Source organism: Dreissena polymorpha, chromosome 14 (genome assembly GCF_020536995.1).
Source record: "Dreissena polymorpha isolate Duluth1 chromosome 14, UMN_Dpol_1.0, whole genome shotgun sequence".
Lineage (NCBI taxonomy): Eukaryota > Metazoa > Mollusca > Bivalvia > Myida > Dreissenidae > Dreissena > Dreissena polymorpha.
Window position 1 is genome coordinate 36749384 of NC_068368.1, and position 7120 is coordinate 36756503.

Below are 7120 nucleotides of genomic sequence, written 5' to 3' on the forward strand. Positions count from 1 at the left end.
TGTTCACAGATTGACGATTGTACACTTGTTAACTGACACAGTTTGTAACCGATTTACAAATAACCATGGGAATAAAATAGTAGAATGTAACACTTTGAAAATTGACAGTCTTTTGAGATGGACAACATAATACAACGCTTGAAAAGCAAATCGATGTACATGTACATGTAATAACTACGCGTTTCTGTAATGTTCGTTTGAAATTTGTGACAAAAGAAGTAAAATATATATTGTAAAATGTGTCGCAATATAATAGTATGTGATTATGATATTTTCATTTTTTAAACCAAAAATAACAGTTATTCTTTAACATAAAAGCTACACACTTTGATATATTGAGTGTCATTTATCAGGCTTTCGTAATGTGATGTTTAAAAACATCTACGTTGGGATCAAAATTATGTTTTCCTTGACTTACTTTACTTATATGAACTGGCATGTCATAGCCAAGGGAAAGATGGTTTATTAATACAACATAGATACCTACCGCTACTTATTATTATACATGTTATCATGATGCCTTTACAACACCTATTAATGTTTTTCAATGTGTAACGTTAAAAACGTTCTTTACTATCGGAACGTTTTATAGATGACAACTGATCATACCTCTGAAGTCAGTCGGAGTCGGTATATACAATAGTGCAGTTCCATTCGTAACAAGCGTGTTACAACATTTTCATGGTTAAATGCATTTCTCAACAGAAACAGCCATGTCCAGTGATATAAAACCTTATTATTATTAACTTAAAATCCATTGAATTACATTGTATGCAATAGGGCCTGTGCTTAAATATCGATAAGGCAACAAGTACGAGTTGTATATGTAGAAAATGCATGCTAATTAATTTTTGAAATGCATATACCTTATTACCTTTCAGATATCACTTTCTGACGTGGGCATGCCAAACTCCGAAAATATTTCACAATTTCCGAGAGAGTCCGATAGTTACTCTATTTTTACGTTCCGCAACACTTCCTTACTATTGTGTTCTTTTTGTCCTGTTATACGTTTATCTCAGTGTTATTTCTGTTTCTTTTTTTTGAGGCTACATCAATGATCAAACAAAGAAATTATTATGAAATATATAATGCGAGCTAAACAAACAGAAAACCGCGCGTATTACACGCGCAATTTATTTGTCGATAAAGATCAAGTTTGACTGATTTAAAATGTGTATAATGATAGTAATTGATCGTCATTAAATACTCATTTAACAAATGAAAATGCCCGCACACTAAGAGCGCAAATAAATAACTAGTATAATATATCAGTCGAGAGAATAGAGCTTTATCACATATATTTTTCTATGCACATACTTAGAACTTTAACCCACATTTGCCAAGTGAACTCTCCCATCCTTCTAAATTGGATCAATTTATTTCCAAAATTACGTTTGTCAAGTATATTTATTTCTATATTTAGAATATTTCTTACAGAAATTCTTTTAAGCAATTAGCGCAGACCCTGATGAGACGCCGCATCATGCGGCGTCTCATCTTGGTCTGCGCTGTTTGCCAAGGTCTTTTTTATGACGCTAGGCATAAATGGGTTAAATCGCGCGTTCAAATTAGGCAAATGGATTATCATTATTGACATTTCTGAGTATGATATGAATTCTTCTTTCGCGACATTTAATTAAGAAGTATTAAATATAATTAATGAATAACATCAACTCTGAAACGTTGACAAAACGGTTCATTTGCAAATAATTCTAGATATAACACAACCACGAATAAGTAGACCGTTTTCACATTCCATATAATCCCCCTTGTAAAACCAACCGAGAACGAAGCTGAAGATGTGGACTTTTTGATGACATTTAAACGTTTCATTGCTAAAACGTTTTAAATAAATATAAAATAAAAAAGTGTATATTTTCATTTTCTTCTTTCATTTGCTAGTTTATGCTCAGCCCATACATTTGTAATATGAATTAACAGATTGAAATAACAAAAATAGACCAAAATATGTCAAGGTTCTGGGTCATGCAATGTTCAAGTATTAGCAAACATATGTGATATGAGTTTACGATTTGAAACAAATTTACAGACACATATTGTTGTCCTTTTATAGTATATGAAAACATGTAGACAATAGATCACATACGAACTTAATTTAATTATTTTTTCACAGGCTATCCAGGTGGTCATTTAAAAAATATATAACAATTGTTATACATTTTCCAAGATTGCAAAGAACAGTTTTGTTTTCACCTTCGATTTTTCGATATTTCTTCGGTAGAAATTTGTAACGTTGTGTATTGAAAGATGTAGATTTGATAAGGTAATTAATTCACCACCGATTTCATTTAAAAAGCGAAAAATACGGTTTCGTTCAGAGCGGTCATTAGTTGCCCGTGTCAGTTTTTCTATTGGCAAGAGAGTGTTACACATTCTAAAATTGACAAACTTCCCTTCAAAAACACATCACAATATCTAGATCGTTTTTATATGCGGGTTGATATGCATTTATACGACAATTAACCCATTTATGCCAAGTGGACTCTCCCATCCTTCTAAATTGGATCAATTTATTTCCAAAATGAGGGATGTCTAGTATATTTATTTCTATATTTAGAATATTTCTAACAGAAATTCCTTTAAGCAAACAGCGCAGACCCTGGGTCTACGCTGTTTGCCAAGGCCTTTTTTTCTAGACGCTAGTCATAAATGGGTTAAAAGACTTTGACGAGTTAAAATTTTGAGTGCCGCGAAATTGGTCTGTCCAAAACTGTTCAACAAGATGTAGTAAGACTTATTTGGAACACGCAATCATTATGTTTAGCCAAATATAACTTATTCTACATTTTTTCAGAATGAGTTCCACAAAATCAAGTCTCTTGTATTTTGACTGTCTATTACTATATAAGAATACATCTATTTATATAACAGTAATGGCAGTGCGTTAGGATTTACAATAGTATTAAAACGGAAACCAATAAATCGCTTTTTACCATCGTTACTTTTGAAAATCTACAACGGTCGCCAAAGAACAGAATACCCGGTATATAGAGAGATGTTTTAACATTGAATATGTTTTTGAAAAAAAATCCATGCGGACTCTTTCTAGCAAATTAGTACATCCATATCCCTTCATACTTCACAATTGCGTCTTAAAGTATTGTTTAAAACAATATGATTTAACAATCAAATCTTAGGTCAAGATTTCCTCTTTTCCTTTTTATACTAAACAATACCTTTTTGGCTAGCTCACGCGTGTGTTGTTTTTTGCAGAGACTCAAATTATATTTTTCATGGAAATTATTTCAATATATTGAAACAAATCAACTACTTCTTCTTTTAATTTAGCGCTTAAACCATATTCGTAATTTATCTGTAGTTTTCAGGCGCAACACTATTGATAAAATGTGTTGACCACCAAATTTTATTCGTCTTCTTGTTGGCGTTTAATACAAGTCGTCAGTAAAACAAACAACAACACAGCTAATCTAATATACAAACTTAAATCTTATTTAAAAAAGATATATCAACATTTACATTGTTATTTGAAAGTAAATAGTTTTGTACATCTCTTACGCAGAAAGGAAAAATGTATTTGAACTATTTCATATTGGCTTGCACATTTTAAACATGGCAAACATTCTGAAGATATATTTTAAAAATGTACGATTGTCAGAAAAGCTACCTTCAAAATTATTACATTATATTTGTATTCAAAGGCTGACCCTCCAGACTAAATCAAATGACTTCTGAAGATCATCAAACCAGCAAAACAACTTTTTAATTTTACGTTTACACATTTACGCCAGAGCATGCGACACAAAAATATGGTTTATCGTTGAATAGATCTTTTAAAACCCAGCCTAATGTTCGTTCAACAAATAATTTTCCTTGAAGTATTGTGTTAGTATTTGTTGACACAGCTGTAAATAATTTGCATTAGCAACTTAATAGATCTTTACGTCCGTAGTTTTGGGGCTCTTTAGTGTCTTCATTTTATTTTTATAAATTGGTACATTGTGTTTTACCACCAATAAACCATGATCCAGGAATAAAACCGCTCACGAATACCGAAGGGTGGCATATAGTTTTTGAACTGTCCGTCCGTCCGTCCGTCTGTCTGTCCGTCAGTCAGACTTTCTGTTCGTCCGTCCGAAAACTTTAAAATTTGTCACTTTTGCAATATTGAAGATAGCAAATTGATATTTGACATGCATGCGTATCTCATGGAGCTGCACATTTTGAGTGGTGAAAGGTCAAGGTCATCCTTCAAGGTCAAAGGTCAAATATATGGCTTCAAATCGGCGCAGAAGGGGGCATTGTGTTTCTGACAAACATATCTCTTGTTGCTTTTATAATGATATTTTATTTTTCATTCATCAGTGTTGTTTTTTGTTGCTTTAATTGTGTGAATTTGCTGATCAGTTCCCTTCAAATATGATGTGGGATGATAATTTCCTTTAAGCGCTTTTTATTGTGTGGCACTTTTGTGTTCCATGTTCTCAGCATTTTTACACCTTTTCTTTTTACGGTAGGTTACGCCCCTTTTTTGGGTCAAGATCAGCAATCTTTCACACAGCTCTTAATTTTGAATGTATAGTACTGATATTATATTTTTGCTTACATTTTAATAATGTGCTATAGAAATACAGCTTTAATTGTGCTTTTAGTGTGCTTTATTATAATAACTATTTCTTATGTATGCCATGTATTATTGATGTGTTGCAATATGCTACTGTGTGTAAGGTCAGTAAAAAGCTATATAGCTTATGTTATACGCATGTTATGTCATACCGACAATAAATAAATTTTGATTGCATTTGATTTTATTTGAGTGAATTCATACGTTTTTCCTAAGATGCTTGTACATATACATTTGAGACATTGTCAAACTAGTAGATTTTCCACATTTTAACTTTTTAAAAACATTCAAAATTACTAATAATGACATTGGGGAAACTAACATTTACCTCCTCAATTTAGGTACTGTTAATGTCACATGTGCAAAATTCTTTAACAACTCATTAAATAGTGTTCCGTTGACAATAGTTCGCTTCTTTTGTTTATTGCTACTGTAATAATAAATCCATAAGGAGATTAACTTTAATATGTCTTATATGCTTTCTTATTTCTCGTTTATAATTGAGTCGTGCTATGAGAAAACTGGGCATAATGCATGTGCGTTAAGTGTCGTCCCTGCGGACTGCACAGGCTAATCAGGGACAACACTTTCCGTCTAATTTGGATTTTTGCTTAGAAGAGAGTTCATTTAAACGAAAAATATTATAGAAGCGGAAAGTGTCGTCCCTGATTAGCCTATGCGGACTGCACATGATAATCTGGGACGACACTTTACACACAGGCATTATGCCCAGTTTTCTCAGAACACGCTTCAATCTTGAAAAGTATTTCTAATGAAACGTTTACGATTTCGAGGCCGATTCCATGTCACGCTTTGTATCGTTATTTCTAACCCAGTTTTGTTTGCGCATGTCAGGCTTTGTATCGTTATTTCTAAACCAGCTTTGTTTGCGCATGTCAGGCTTTGTATCGTTATTTCTAACCCAGCTTTGTATGCGCATGTCATGTTTTACATGTATGATTGTAAAAGTATATTGATATCGTCTTATTAATTAAATTATTCACTATCCCATTTGTGCCTAGCGTCTAGAAAAAAGCCTTGGCAAACAGCGTAAACCCAGATGAGACGCCGCATGATATGTCTTCTCATCAGGGTCTGCGCTGTTTGCTTAAAGGAATTTTTAAAAGAAATATTATAAATAAAGAAATACATATACTAGAGATCCCTAATTTTGGAATTAAATTGATCCAGTTTAGAAAGATGGGAGAGTCCGTTTGGTATAAATGGGTTAAGAACGTGTTTCTCTCAAATAAATTTATATTGAGTTTATATTGAGACACATTCCCGTATAGGGCTGTATGCGTGCATGGCAGTACTGATGTTGTTTCACCTGCTATGCTTTGGTTATGCCAACTCTCTTTCTTAATTGATCGTCCAAGATCAGTATATGTATGTACTGAGAGATCCTTTCTCCGAATATTCAAATATAAGTAAACATAACGGAAATCATTTTATATGGACTTTGTTTCGAGCACATGACACAAACGCACTAAAATTGGTGAAATAATAACGATTTGGTAAATCCTAGTAGTGAGACATCTGTAAAAAAATCGAGTGAGTTAACTTTGTGCGTTTTAAGTTAACAGCAAGTAGGACATTCGATTGAACTCGATTGTTCTACTTCTAGTGTTGATGTTTTGACAAAATGTTACCGATCACTTGTAATCGATCAATTTTAACGTATCGATCGATCAACGGTGTTATGTCAGTTATATATCGTTGGCAAAAATGCGTTCATTGTATATCGATATATAAATTCTTGGTGATAAAATATCGATTTATGGTGTTTTTCTTGAACTCCAATATACGAATCAACTAAGCATAAAACGTGTGTGTTTTTTTAAGTTATCCTAATTAGTAGTTTATCACTTTTGTTATATTTGACTGTTTTGTTTCTTTTGGTATATGTATGATTTTTAATGGATGTAATGTGCTTTATTTGCTAGTCAGTGAGACAGCAACGAAATTTGCAGAGGTCAACAAACGGCAGTATGACAACAAGGAACGTGCAGATTGCAACCGTTGAAAGTGTATTAGTACACAATATAACCATAACCCTTTGCATGCTGGGAAATTTGTCGTCTGCTGAATTTCTTAAATTAGCATTTTCTTCGATTATTTTTTCAAAGAATACTATAAGAATATCAAACAGTTTGGATCCTGATGAGACGCCACGTTCTGTGGCGTCTCATCTGGATCCAAACTGTTTGCAAAGGCCTTCAAAATTCGGTTCCAGCACTGAAAGAGTTGAGCGTAGATCAAAATCTAGCACAAAAAAGGGCCAACGAACCGTATCTTGTTTCCAATAAATCAAATCGGCAAATGTCTGATTATGACGTAAAATGAGATGATCGAAGTCCAAAACAGGTAATAACGTCTATAATCGGCCCTAGACGCAAAACGGCCCTCGGGCCGTTATGTCGGCAGCGGGCCGATTATAGACGTCCGACCCAGCTCTGCCGTGTGTTATTGTCTAAATATCAATGAAAACTCCATGGGCTGTTATCATAAATG